We start from the raw sequence: 15,585 nt of genomic DNA on the forward strand, positions 1-15,585 counted from the left end.
TCCGCATGGGTTTCCTCCGGGTGACTGTCTGTGAGGAGTGTGGTGCATTCTCCCTGTGTCCGCGTGGGTTTCCTCCGGGTGACTGTCTGTGAGGAGTGTGGTGTGTTCTCCCTGTGTCTGCAAAAATCCTCAGTTAAATGTCATCTTCAGGATTTTGATAGTGTTTTACATTGTTCCTTCAATGTGCCTTTCAGATCTTTGAGTCACAAAACCGACTGTTGTTTATATGTGGATGAGGTTAACCTTTTCTGTAAGTTTTTATTCACTGTTGGAATTACCACAGAAACTCATTAGTAACATGAGGTGTTTAGCACTTGTTTTTTAGCACGTTTTGTAGCACTTTTGGTAATTATGCATTTATCCATCTCCAGAGTTTGGAGATATTTCCACTTTAAGTGATACAAAAACAGTAAAAATAAGTCTATATTACCCACGTATGTAGCAGGAATAGAGCATTATACTAATTTCGGTTCATGCCTTTCATCATTTAGAGTTCTCTCGGTTGTCTAAAAATACTCCACACGCCTTTGCCATGAGCAGACAGAGAGACTAACGTACCGGACCAAGACCATTTGTTTTTTCACTCATTTACTGTGGCTTCCTAATCAGAAAAGACAGATTTCTAAAAATTTTATAAAAAGTGTTTTTGATCATAAGCCAAACGTGTGTTTTTTCCACGATATGGAAGTCATGATCATATATATCTTTAAAACAGTTTTACAATGTGAAAATGTTCAGGAAAATACAAATCCATTCATTTTTCACTGATGCTCATGTACTGGAGTAAAGGTAATTACAGGGTGGGCCATTTATATGGATACACCTTAATAAAACGGGAATGGTTGGTGATATTAACTTCCTGTTTGTGGAACATTAGTATATGGGAGGGGGAAACTTTTCAAGATGGGTGGTGACCTTGGCGACCATTTTGAATTTGGCCATTTTACATTTACATTTACATTTATGCATTTGGCAGACGCTTTTATCCAAAGCGACTTACAAAAGAGGATCTAACATTCGAACTACAGCACGATTTATACAATTATACCTTACATTAAGTGCAATATGCCAGGAAGTAATAAGTGCATTAAAGAAAGACTTTCAGTGCAAAAGATACTCTCGAAAGAGCTGGGTTTCCAAGGATTTCTTGAATGCGGAGAGGGTTCCTGTTGTTCTGATAGTGCTTGGAAGCTCGTTCCACCAGCGTGGAACCAGAGATGAGAATAGCCTCGACTGACCTGTACGGGGGGTTGGCCGTGTTAGTTGGCGCTCCTTTGAGGAACGGAGAGGGCGGGCGCTAACATATGGTTTTAAGAGTCTATTGCGGTAGATGGGAGCAGAACCAGTGAATACTCTCAAGGCCATCATTAGTGATTTGAATTTGATGCGAGAAGCTAAGGGCAGCCAATGCAGCTCAACTAATAGGGGCGTGACATGTGCTCTTTTAGGCTGGTTGAAAACCAGGCGTGCTGCAGCATTCTGGATCATCTGTAGCGGTCTCACAGCACAGGCCAAAATACCTGTCAGGAGGGTGCTGCAGTAGTCAAGATGGGAGATTACTAACATCTGAACAAGGAGCTGTGTTGCATGTTGAGTTAGATATGGCCTAATCTTCCTTATGTTGAATAGGGAGAAGCGGCACGATCGAGCTACAGTGGTAACGTGATCTGCGAAGCTCAGCTGGTCATCAACCATGACACCCAGGTTTCTTACAGCCTTGGTGGGAGCCACTGATAGGGACTCTAGCTTGATGCTGATGTCGTGGAGAATAGCTTGCTTGGCTGGGAGGACCAGTAGTTCAGTTTTGGATAAATTCAATTGGAGGTGATGTTCCTTCATCCATGTAGATATGTCAGAGAGACAGTCAGAGATTCGAGTTGCCACTGAAGTGTCACCTGGAGGAAAGGATAAATAGAGCTGTGTGTCATCTGCATAGCAGTGATAGGAGAAGCCTTGCGAATGTATGATTGGGCCTAGAGAGGTGGTGTACAAGGCAAAGAGGAGGGGACCCAGCGCTGAGCCTTGAGGCACACCTGTGGTGAGGTGGTGTCAGTTTTGGATCCAGTTTTGAATCCAACTGTTGTTTTTTCAATGGGACGAGGGTCATGTGACACATCAAACTTATAGGGAATTTAATGTCAGGGGTTTCAGTTCTGTTCAATGACCAACTTTCTGAAGTGAAGCATGTTTTCTGTTTACTCTTCTCTGTGTTTACATATGTGCACCAGAGAGTGCTCTGTTCTCCTTTTGGTCATCATCAAGGAACATGGTGCAGGATAATGTCAGACTAGGGGAAAAGATAAAAAACATTCTAACATGTTATACTTTTCGTCTCATCGCTGTTGTTTGATTATGTGACACCATGGGAACGTTCCTCGTCCCCAACACTCATTCTGTTCCAACACTGGAAATTTGTTGGATACAACAAAATAATGTCAAAATAAGTGTGATTCCAGCAAAACCCACCACCACCACTGCATCACTGTCACTGCAGCAAACTGGAACTGGACCTGGTTGATTATCTGTGCTGAAGGCAGGAAGATTTGAAATTGCAATATATCCAGACAGTGTCAGCTGTTAATATATTAATCTACTTTGTATTTTGCAGTTTTACAGTGACTCCTCCAGTAAAGTTTAGTATAAAGCTCACACAAAATTCAGTTCATTTCTTTCAGATACAGAGTACTCCTCCTTGTGTTTGTCGTCTTAGGGGTGTGTTTGGAAAGATAGTTCACAACTTCAGTCCTGTTCACAAATAACTTTTTTTCCATTGGTAAATAAACAGATGCCATTTTGAATGTGGTGGAGCTTTCCTATCTATTTTTTTAAATACTCTGAGAGGGAAGGGTGTATATGAGCCTGTAAAAGCATGTGGAGAGTTTATTAAAGAAAATGTTTTGGTATCTGGGTCTTTTTTTCTGAGAGAAGAGTGTGATGTCTATGTTTCTGTTAGAATAATCAGAGAATCTGATTGAACTGATTTAGTGTGAAAAGGTTTTTACAGTGTACAGCTTTATCTTCTAAACACTGGCCTACTTCAATTAATGAGTGTTTGTGAGAGGCACAATATCAGCTGCTTATATCCAGACTGTCTCTGTGGTTCTAAATCACTCACACCAAGTAAAACAGAAAATGCAATTACACAATACTTAAAGCCACCAAACAATTTAATGACATGAACATACACCGCGTACATACATTACAGCTATTTCTTATGATTATGAAAACAGCAATGTTTGATATATGGATTTTGTTGATGTATTTCTCTTTGCCTTTATTTAAGTATATACAAGGGTGTAGAATTAGCATGGAGGGAAGTGATGTGTCCCCTCCAATATCCAGTGATTATTGAATCATTCCCACCAATAATTTGATCCCCTCCAAAAGAAAAAAAACAATCTCTCAACATCTCATTAACCTAGAGGTGCAGAGAGGGTTAAATCATGTCTCTATTCGAGTCCTACCTCCCCGTAATACACATGGCCTGTTAGCAGTGCCAAAAATGGAAGGAAAAATGTCCAGTCATATGCGGGACTTACTGTGCAAGACTCAGGTGCAACGTGGGTGACACATGGGTGTCAAAAGCGAGTGAGGATGGCGGGGTCCCCACCAATGTCAAGAGCAAATCTATGCCCTTGACTATATCCCTCTAAAGCAAGCAATCCATAATTAACAGACTAGCTAACTTGTATTATTTTGCATTTTGCATTTATTTTTTAAACTCTGACACAGAAACATACATCTATACACAACAACAGACAATGATATACACACACACACACAGAGCACCTGACAAGGATAACAAGGGAGACTTAGGACCGCTGGGACAGGAACAGAAACAGAGAGGGTCACCACATCACAGGAACAGAAGAGGTAGGGATCGCTGCAATCACAGCTCGAGCAGTCCTGCAATTACATCTAAGGAGACAGTGAGCCCTGCAATGACGTCCACGGAGACAGGGGCTTGGGCTGCTCAATGGACATGTGTTGGGGCTGCTGAGGGTCCATAAGGTTGAATGGGCACATTTATGAGGAATACCAATAAGCCTCCTGGACAAGGATCCTCATGAAATGCCCTGAGGCTTGAGGATAATAGCCACCCCCAACCCCCACCCCCCCCCAAAAATTTCCCTGGCTTGAAGGGGTATTCCTCCAGTGAGGGGGAGGCTCTAGCACATTGCCTTCTCCGGCTCCTTCGGCTTCAGGTAGGTGCTGAGGGTGCTGATTCCTCCTTCACATAACCAGCAGGTGTGCCAGGACCTGTGCTAAACAGTGTCTATCGAATAGCACTCCTGGCCCATGAATTCCTCGCTATGTCCATTTTTAAGGTTACTGGTCTTCTGCTAAAGTACATACAACTAAACAAAAACAAAGCAGGAGCAAACGACACAGGACAAAAGCATGACAGGTGTAATTTTCAGGAACAAAATACTTAAACCCACTTAAAATCAGTTTAATCATTTCATCAAGGACCTCCATATTAATATGCTAAATTTAGGGATGAATCAAATGGACACAAACCCACTGTGCTCTTTTAAATCTTGCTGCTAAACATGAAAAATCATCCAGTGCAGAAACAAAGTCCAGACACATCAAAAAACCTTCATCATCTGAGATCAGTGAGTCTGTGAATGAGAAACATCTGCAACAGTGAAGACTAAAGAAGACACTGGGAGACACTGGGCAGTAAAGAGAAAAGTCTAGATCAGGAGATCTGCAGATGAGGGAATCTCACGTAGAACATCATTGATTCACTCAGTCTATGGTTTCCATTTTTTTCTTCAGCTTTATTTAATGTTTACAGTTCAAATGTAATGTTATTTGGAGAATAATCATCTTTTTTTCTTGTGCTTCTGGTAAATTATTCTGTAGTAATATGATTTTACTTTTTTGTTTGTTTGTTTTTGTTCATGAATTTTCTTTGGACATGAGATGGATATTGAGAGTTTTCTCACTTTTAAATCAGAGAAGTTTTCTATTTTTAATCAAATTCTGGATCAGTTTCCATTGCACAACTTTTCTTCAGTTCTTCAAGCCTCTGAACTTTTTCTGTGTTTCCTGTTTCCTTCAACTTCTCAATCAGGAAGTCCAGATTTTGAAGGACAGACTTAGAGTCAGTTTTTAAAGCAATAGCATCCAGAGTGACCACACACTGATAACACTCTTCCACCAGAATATCCTTCTCTTTTTCCTGTTCTTTTATTTCATTCTCCAGTTGATTCATCGAACTCATTTCCTCTACAGATTTTTCATTGTATTTCTTCATCAGATCCTTAATAGTCTTCTTCACCTTCCGTGTCTTCACCTCATAGATTTTCTTCTCTTTAACATGTTTAGTGTAGGCACATTTTCCAGTACAGACTGTACACTTTCCCTCTTCCATGACACTGCACTGTGAGAGATCTCTGACCCACCAGCAATCAGGATAGTGACAGTTCTCCTCACACACACTGCAGCAAGTCGCCTCTTTGGTCAAGTGCCACCACTTAGATTTTATAGGCACCTTTTCTTTGTAGGGTTCATCCACTTCATATTCAAAGTCATTCATGTCCTTCTTTTCTTTCTCATGTTCCTTTAAAGCTGCTTTTGTCTGTTCCAGCTCCTTTTTCGTGAGCTCTGTCAGTGTGATTCGATCTCTTAAATTACTGACAGCTGCAGTCAGTTGTTTGCGGGTTCTCAGCACACTCTCAGTCATCTTCAGGCTTTTAGTTTCACTGTGCTGTAGAAAAGCAAAAAGGTCTCTCATGTGTTTCTCATTTTTGTTCCATGCTGTTTCCTTGTATTCTTCCTCTTCTTCATCATGTTCTTCTTCATAAAAGTCTTCACAGTGAGAATTGTCAAACCAGAAACACACAAACTCTCCAGCTTTGGTTTTAGCACATTTCACTTTAGACTTTTTAATGGCATTGAGGGCGTTCGTCGGCTTCTTCGGGGCACGTGTGATGAGCAGAACAATGTTTTTCTCCACATCTTTACCAAATAAAGAGAGAACAGCATCAAACACATACAGCTGTCTGTCTGTGAGTCGAGTGGTGTTTGATGTTGTGACAAGACACACTACATCAACTTCACAAACTCCATCTTTGGATCTGAATAATTCATGTAAAGTTTCAGTGACATTTAAATCCTCTTTTTCCCCTTCTGTGCTTCCGTATCCTGGTGTGTCGATGACTGTGAGAGAGAATGGGAACTCATCAGTAAACACATCATACACAGTCACTGCAGTCGTCTGAGATTCAGTTTGCTTTTTTTTCGTATCTATGATCTCACACCAGACCCTGTTTTCCCACTGAACCCCAAGCATGTGGTTGATGAAGGCATTGATGAGAGTAGACTTCCCTGTTCCTGTTTCTCCAACCAACAGTATGGTTTTATGAGGTTTGCTCTTGTCTTCTTCTCCAAATCTCTCTCTCCTCAGTCTTTCTCCATTAATTATAGTCTTTGTGTGTAGAATGTATCTTGTGATTGATCCCTTTATTTCTTCACTGGTTCTTCTAATTTCATCCAGTTGTTTTCCCACAGAGCTGTCCTCATTCCTACAGGAAAATAAGAGCTGCGTTTACAGTTCTGGTCTAGTAATTTATACACTTTAAATTCTCGACAATTTGTTCATTTTTGTGTGTTAATAATTAAAATAAGACGAATTGTTATACAGTTAAAATGACCATAGATGCAGTTAGTGATTAATTGTAGGTTTGAACTGAACTGAACTGTGCTTGTAAAAGTAAATATGTGTTCAGCTCAATTTCAGCAAAAAGCCCAAGTGAAATCTTTCATGTTGAATGTTTTTTCAGAAGTTAATGACATCTTACCCATAAGACGAATGCTGAGAATCTGCCATTAGAGCTGTTGGATTCTGAGAAGCTTGTTTCAAGTTTCACCTTGTTCAAGTCTAAAAATGAGAAATATGAATGGATATATTAATTATACCCATATGTATTTAATGTCTTCTTATGACAACTACCCACTGTTTCTAGTCACAATATTTATAGTAACATAAACCCCCAATAACAAAAGTGTTACAACATTGTTCTTCCACACAACATTGGAGGAAGTTAAATAAAGTCAATGCACTCGCTGATCAACAGAGATCATGTACTGTGATGTAGCTGTTAATTTTCTTTTTTGCTATAAATTAGTTATTGCTTAATTAACCTGACCCAGGGTCACCCAGCATTGCCCAAAATATCCATGTGTCAGTAGCTCAATCTCAAACAAAAGAACACTGATGGAGAAGAATGGGGGTGTACTACTCTTAAAAATCAGCAGTCTGGAAACTGAATGGTCCTGGGGTGCATTTCTCATACAACGACGGAGCTAGCATTGAACTAACGTAGTATGATGCATTGTTAAACTAACCAACATCTGAAGTCCGACCGTTTCCCAAAACCGCCATACTTTGTTAGCACCACAGTAGTTTGAACCATGTTGGTTTAAACTACCATAGTCCAAACTACAATGGTTTTGTAGTTTAATAGATGTGTTTCGTCTGGATTTCACAGCGGGAAACTTGCAAAAACTCACGCATTTTGTAAGCTTATGAGAAAATATGAGAGTTGTTACAGCAATTACTCATATTGTAATCATGTAGAATCAGCAGCAAAAAGAATAACTTTACTTGAATAAAAAATCTGGTAGGTGTCGCAGTCACACAGCTCCAGGGGCCTGGAGGTTGTGGGTTCGATTCCTGCTCCGGGTGACTGTCTGTGAGGAGTTGGTGTGTTCTCCCTGTGTCCGCGTGGGTTTCCTCCGGGTGCTCCGGTTTCCTCCCACAGTCCAACAACACACGCTGGTTGGTGGATTGGTGACTCAAAAGTGTCCGTAGGTGTGAATGTGTGTGTGTGTGTGTCTGTGTTGCCCTGTGAAGGACTGGCGCCCCCTCCAGGGTGTATTCCTGCCTTGCGCCCAATGATTCCAGGTAGGCTCTGGACCCACCGCGACCCTGAATTGGATAAGCGCTTACATATAATGAATGAATTAATTAATTAAAAATAAATGCATATTTTTAAATAAAATAAAAGAAATAACAGTAATAAAAGACAAAGATTGTTTTGTAACAAAAATAATATTTCAGGGTATTTATCATTATAAAAATTAATGTATAAAAATTAAGAATGTTAGAAAATGTTAGAAATGATGGTGAGAACTCTCAGCAGTGTTCTACGTGTGAAAACCATGCATTTCTGTATCACACAGAGGTGGGTTTGAGACCTGACAGTGTTCATTGTGTTGTTTTTATAACAGCAACTGATGCTTTGAAGCATCTGCTGCCAGTGCAGTGTATAGCTCCTCAGACCCAGTGACCCCCACCCACCAGAGAGTAATTAATATTGCTTTTTATTTGTGTTAATGCACTGGTCGTATAATGAGTAGCTTTTCTCACTTTTACAGACCCTGATTGTTTCTTACTGCATCCAGTCCCTTCTACCCATTCCCTACTTCAAAAAAGGCCTACATGCCACCCCAACTCCTCATCCTAGAGGTGGGGAATAAGAGACAGATGTATCCTGTCAGACAGACTATTGCTGGAAAACAATACCATAACACAGTGTTGAGGGAATGAAAGCTGTTAATATTTAAATATTGCTCTCCTGTTCTTTTTATTCAAACTTATCTCTAAGCTCACACAATGTATTTCATAATGGTCATTCATAGTTCAAAAACATCAGGTATATGAAAAAAAAAATCATGATGAGGTATTTAAAACCAGGGTTTAAATGATGACTGTGTATTAATACCAGGGTTTTTATATACATTTTTCAAACCTTTTTATAATTGTTATAAAATTAAATTAAACATAAACATTATAAACATTTATAATAATAACATTTAATTTATGTATAGGCTATATTGTTTTATTTAAAAGTTTAAAAGTGCCCTCATTTCTGTATTAAATCTTAGGTAAACATTATATCACACACACACACACACACACACACTATACAGTACCCTAATTCTACTGTGTCTTCCGTCATTGATGACATAGTCACCAGGAACTAAGCTTCAAACCACAGGTCTGAAGCAGTAGTTCCAACAACACAACTTAACGATAGTGTTGTGAACGTTCGGTGGAACTACGGTTTCGAGAAACACCTGTGTCGTTTAACGATGGTTCGAAATATACAAGTTACCAACGTAGTTACCTTGATAGTTCCAACGACTGTTTTGAGAAACACTTGCATCGCAACTGCATCGTTCCAGCTAACATAGCACTGAATAGTTAGCAACTATGATTTTGAGAAACGAACCCCTGGTTGGGTCATCTGGTTGAGGATATGATTTTTAAAAGAAATATCCCATGATCACAGGTAACATCACAGATGTGTCTTAGTGTGTTACTAAATGTATTTTTAAAGGAATACAATGTAAGAATGGACTTTTTTGTCTCCTGAACTCCCCCTACCTGCTGCTCAATGTAATTCATGTTTGCAGTACAGTCGTGAAATCGAATCTCACACACATCTGTCACTCTCTCTCTCTTGCTCACTCATATAAACACGACTGGCTCTCTGGGTTTCTGCTAAAACACACTCTGAATAGATAAAAACACTCTCCCTGTCTCTCTCTCACAGACAAACACACACACACACACTCACAAACTCTCTCATACACACACAGAGGGATCTTTACATTGGTCGCGAAATGATTCTCGGGGGTTCAGCTGGTGTTGAGTAGGGGTACTCTGTGCAATCAAATGGTGTTGATCATTAGTGTAGGAAGTGCAGAGATTTGTAAGCAGCTGTCTTCTTTCAGCCTTCATTAAGGTGCCTAATCAGATATACAGCTGCTCCAGTCATCAGCTCCACTGTCCTCCAATTCACCTCGTTAGACAGTCTGTGTATAATGTCTTGTGGGGGTAACTTAGTACAAGGATTTGAGGGTTACTGAACATTAATTTTAGCTGTGTTGAGGTTGTGAGAAAGCGCTCTAAACATGCTGAAAGTTAAAGTTAATCTCTGCACATGTCCAAGACTGCACACTGCAGCACTGAATAGTATGAAAAAAATAATATACCACCCATTGCAGACCTTTCTGTAGCGTAGAATGTAAAGTTCCATAGTATGACGTTTGGGACACATCCTCTCTGTCTAACATTAATGTTATATGAATCTTTTGTCAGTCAATCTCTGTCAAACTATGTCGGTGTTAACATAAATTGTTTTGTAAATAGATTTCAGCATAATCTCGTTGTGAAGTTGTGAAGCGACTCCCACTTGTCAGCAAGTTTGCGTTAGCCTCTGCAGCCTTTGTTAGCCACAAGGACATGATAACTGACTGACAGAGAGAGCCCTCTCTGATGCTTCTGTTCCACATATGAGTTTTCTTGCATGGCTGACTGAAGGTCACACACCAGTGATTTTACGCACATGTCATAGTCACATATCCTCTCATCTTGCAGCACATTCTTGAACATTAGGTCAACAGAGTCTTGGCACTCACAAACATTAATTTCTAAATCATTTGAGGCCACTTCTGCTTGGACATAGGAGGTAAAGATCGCAGCTTGTTCCAGTGTCCAATTAAATCTCTCTATCCCTCCATGGAATAGTACAGGGAGGTCACGCCATTCAAAATTTGCCCCTGATCAGAACGCGCACTGAAAATCCATTAATGCAGATCTTTTTTTGCTACCTTCTTAGTGTTTGATTTTGGCAGGCAAAAGCATGTGCCAACTAAATTAAATTATCTATTAGCACTAAGACACCCACTGTTTTGTTATTACTGCCTTCAGCTAAAGAAAAAACAGACAAGTCCCAGTTGTTTTAATACTTTCCATTGGGGCTCTAACTCAAAACACACCTTAGACAGGACCTAACATAATTCCTAATATCTTTCTCCATATTATACCAGAAAAATGGCTGGCGAGCCAGAGAAAGATTATGAGGCTGACATTGGTTTCCAGCCAGATCATTAACACCAGCCAGTGCATCCTTTTTCAGAGACTCAGGAAAGAACAACATGCCTCATGAGATCTAATGGCACTTTTCTACTGCATGCAACCTACACGACTCGAATTGACTTAACTCTTTTTTGCTTTTCCATTGGCCAAATCTAGTACCTGATCCCTGGAACCAGGTATTTTTTCAGTCCCTGCTCACACCGGGTTCCAACCGTGCAGAGTAAGTACTAAATTGTGACATATAAACCCTACAGAGAGACATGTCAATCACCATGAAATGCAGAGCTCAGTCTAATTCAGCACCAACTCATCGCTGGTAAAATCTCTTAAAGCTACAGCAGCTTTCACATTTATTTTCATCTGACTCACAATGGGGGCGGCATGGTGGTGCAGCAGGTAGTTTCACAGTCACACAGCTCCAGGGACCTGGAGGTTGTGGGTTCGAGACCCGCTCCTGGTGACTGTCTGTGAGGATTGTGGTGTGTTCTCCCCGTGTCCACATGGGTTTCCTCCAGGTGCTCTGGTTTACTCCCATGGTCCAAAAACACACATTGGTAGGTGGACCCTGAACTGGATAAATGCTTACAGACAATGAATGAACTAATGAATATATACATTTCTAACATGCTAGTGTAACAGAGATAAATAATGTGTTTCATTTTAAGAGAATTTCTTGGAATTAAGCTTATTCTTAATTCTTAAAACTGCAGGTTGCTCAGTTTTTGTCCCTCTGAGCTGCCGTAATCCTTCAGCAGATTGAAATTCCAATGCTGCGGCCTTTGTCTAACCTGCAGTCATCACAACATCTTAACGTAAGATTCCGCGTGGGTTTCCTCTGGGTGCTCCAGTTTCCTCCCACGGTCCAAAAACACATGTTGGTAGATTGGCGACTCAAAAGTGTCCATATGTGTTAGTGTGAGAGTGAATGTGTGTGTGTGTCGCCCTGTGAAGGACTGGCACCCCCACTAGGGTGTGATCCTGCATTGCACCAAGTGATTCCGAGTAGGCTGTGGACCCACTGCGACCCTGTACTGGATAAACGGTTACAGATAATAAATGAATGATTCACAATGGGAGCTTGCAACTTTACCTTGAGGTATTCTGAAGAGGTTTGTATGCTCCTTGGGCAATATTCTCTCTGCCTGGAACATGTTTGATCTCAAAGCAATATGGAGCAAGTTTAGAAATCCATCGCTGCTTACATGCATCTAGCCTGGGTTTGGTCATAATGTATGTGGGGGCCAGGAAATCTAGTCTATGCACTCAGAGATTTTGGCTTAGAGATTTACTACCAAAGGCTATCGGCCGAGCTCTGTCTTAACCATCTGGAACTTGTGATCAAACAGCCCCAAGGCAATCAAGAGAAACATCAATAGAAAGAAGAAAAGGCTTTTCAAAATATGTGTGAGCCAGCAGCACAATGTGCAAGAGAGCTTTCTGCAGTTCTTAAAAATCTTTTTCACAAGCAGGTATCCAGCCAGAAGGTTAAAGCTCAGAAAATGCATGTGGTCTTTTGCCATGTCTGCTACCTTAATATTTGTGTTTCTGGCCAGCCATCTGGGTGAACAAAGGTTTTGCAACAGACGAACAGCCTGGAATTAAATGCTGATAGTAAAGTGTATTTCCTGTCTGCCTTATGAATAATGATGTTGCGGAATCTGATCTATGTAAGTTAGTTCTGAATAGTTCTGAATAGGTATGTTGGGCGCAGCAGGTAGTGTTGCTGTCACACAAGTCCAGGGACCTGGAGGTTGTGGGTTTGAGTCCTGCTCCGGGTGTTTCTGTGCAGTGTTTGGTGTGATCTCCCTGTGTCCACTCCTCCGGGTGCCCAAAAACACACGTTGGTACGTGGATTGGTGACTCAAAAGTGCTCGCAGGTGTGAGTGAATGTGTGAGTGTGTGCTGTGAAGTACTGGTGCCCCCCCCCACCCAGTGCAGCGAGACAATTCTCCTGATGTGGCAAAGGATGGGCATCTTGGCATTAAGCCAAGTGTAGACCCTTACCAGGCCATGATGATGGGTGATGCATACTCACTCACTGACTTGCTAATAATGAGTTTCTCCCCCATCTCTTTCAGCTTTTCCCTCAGCTTGTGATAGCGAGCAGGAGGGACTCTGCGATAGAAGCCAGAAGTGCTCATCATCAGAAAAATAAAGTTGATGTACAAAATTTTTCCCTCACCACAGTTCAACTTGCCTTTAGAAAATACATCCTGGAATCTCACCAGTAGCTCAGCCACTTTAGCTTTTCAAGCTTAAGAGATTTAACATGCATCAATATTAATATCAACTGGCCCACAATCCACAAGTTTCTGCTTATTGTCAGCTAGTGACTGCTCCTGATAGTTTGGAAGATAGAAATGAATGGGTTGACTCCAAGATAAACATTGATGGCAGATCTTCTATAGCAAGACAGTGAGACACATCTGCCAGCTTTGTATTGAGTCAGTGTTACAGGCCCTGATCCATGTTTCCCTTGTCTGTCATTTGCTCTTTCAGATTTGATTTGTTCCAGAGTGCTTCTTTGTCTCTACCATAGCCCCACTTAGTCCCACCTTGTAATCAGTGTCACCACCTGTGCCTCTTTTGTTGCCCTACCCATGTGTTCCTTGTCCGTGGACATGTGTGTATATATATTCCCCTGGTTTCAGTACTCCCTTGTGTGGTCTTTTGTGTAGATGTATTTCTTTGTATTATAGTGTTTTACATATTTCTGCACCAGTTCACAGCTGTTCCCTGTTTGTTTCTGTCATAGTTCTGTTCAGTTTATTCTATTTTCTTCCACATGATGAGTGCAGTGGTGCAGCAGGTAGTGTCGCTGTCAAACAGCTCTAGGATTCTGGGGATGTAGGTTCGAGCCCTGCTCTGTGTAACTGTGAGCAGTTTGGGGTGTTATCCCTGTGTCCACATGGATTTCCTCTGGATGCTCCGGTTTCCTCCCATGGTCCAAAAAACACAGTAGGTGGATAAATGCAAAGCATGTCCTCAATATATGCTGGTGTAAGCCCATTCAAAACTTTAAAAAAAATCAACTGCATTTTGTACTAGATTCTGTAATGCACTGGAAGCCAGTGTAAAGATTCTAAAACTAGAGAAATGTGCTCTCATTTCACTTTGTACCAGTTAACATTCTGGTGGCAGCATTTTACACCAGTTGTAAATGATTTAGTGAAGCTTCATTGATTCAAAAATACAGTGCTTTACAGTCATCCAGTCTAGATGTAACAAAGGCGTGAATTACCTTTTGGGGATCAGAAACATTTAGGAATTCAAAAGCAGTGCTCAAGTCCAGCAAATCCAGAACAGAACAATCCCCACAGTCAGCATTAAGTAAAAGGTTGTTAGTCAGTGTTAAAAGAGCAGACTCTGTACTCTGTAAGGACCTGAAGCCTGGCTGAAAGATCTCAGATATTATTGTTATTTAGGAAGGATGCTAATTGAATTAAAATATACCTTTTCTAATATTTTAGCTGTAAATTAGAGTTTTAAAATAGGCTGGTAGTTGCTCAGAACCCTTCTTTCCAGATTCTGCTTTTTTTTAAAAAGGGCTGCACAACTGCATGCTTAAAAAATGCTGGAACAGTACGAGATAATAAACTTACATTAATAATTGACACGACATCTCACCCAATCGTATTATAAACTTCACAGGTTGGGAGAACGTCAACAGAAGATGTGGAGCACTTCATATGAGACACAATAAGGAAAGTGGTTTAGATTTTTCAAATATTGTAATTTTTGGCTAAAGGGCAACAAGTCTAGTCCCAGGAGTTAAAATGCCAGCAACATTTTCAGCGTTGGACAGGAAGAACTGCAGAACAGCCTCCATGTTTTGAGGAGATTGTTCATGCCCATTACAAAAATGAGGATTTGGTGTTGAACAAGAATCTTGGCTTATGCAAATGTTTTGGTAAGAATTTCTGAGAAATATTCTGCCTTTGCAGATTTGACCATGTCTTGAAATCTTATTAAACATGACTTGAAAATCGCAAAAGATCTATACTTCTTCCATTTGCGCTCAGCCATCCTACATTATTTCCTAAAAGCTCTAACAGAATCATTCAACCAGGGCTGGGATTTAAATCTAAGAAGGGAAACAGACCTTACATTTGCCATTTTCACGTCTCTGGGGTGTGTATTTTAGAGAATGCAAGTTATGGTTTAGAACTCCTTCTCTCCTATGAGCAGGCATTCTCTGAGACATAGAGAAGTTTGACTGCACAGATGAGAGTCCTGGGTGCACAGGCATCAAGTGAGCTTGATTTTGTTCACAAAAATATGAGTGCATCTTCACTCTCGCTCCGGTTTGCTTCCCACGCTTTCACTGGCATTTCCTTTTTGGTTTAACGCAATGGCAAACGCACGCTGGACATTCTGGCAGAAACCATGCATGAAAAAAAAACTTGTCTTATAGGTGAATATGTCTATTGTGGCTCGTATAGTGAACAGAGCTTCACGATCATATTTCAGTTGGATCAATCATGCTGTAGAAAGCTACTGAAGAACAACGTAGATAAGCACAAAAACACACAGAATGGATAGTGGTAGAGCAGACAGGAACTGATGGCACGCCGAAAGAAAAAGGCGCCATCTTGGTTGCTAGATTGAAAGTGACCCTCTCAATCTCAGGCATGGCCTCTTGAGACTTGAAGTAAAGGACATGGCGGCGGTCGACATGGAGGACC

Source organism: Hoplias malabaricus, chromosome 10 (assembly GCF_029633855.1).
Source record: "Hoplias malabaricus isolate fHopMal1 chromosome 10, fHopMal1.hap1, whole genome shotgun sequence".
Lineage (NCBI taxonomy): Eukaryota > Metazoa > Chordata > Actinopteri > Characiformes > Erythrinidae > Hoplias > Hoplias malabaricus.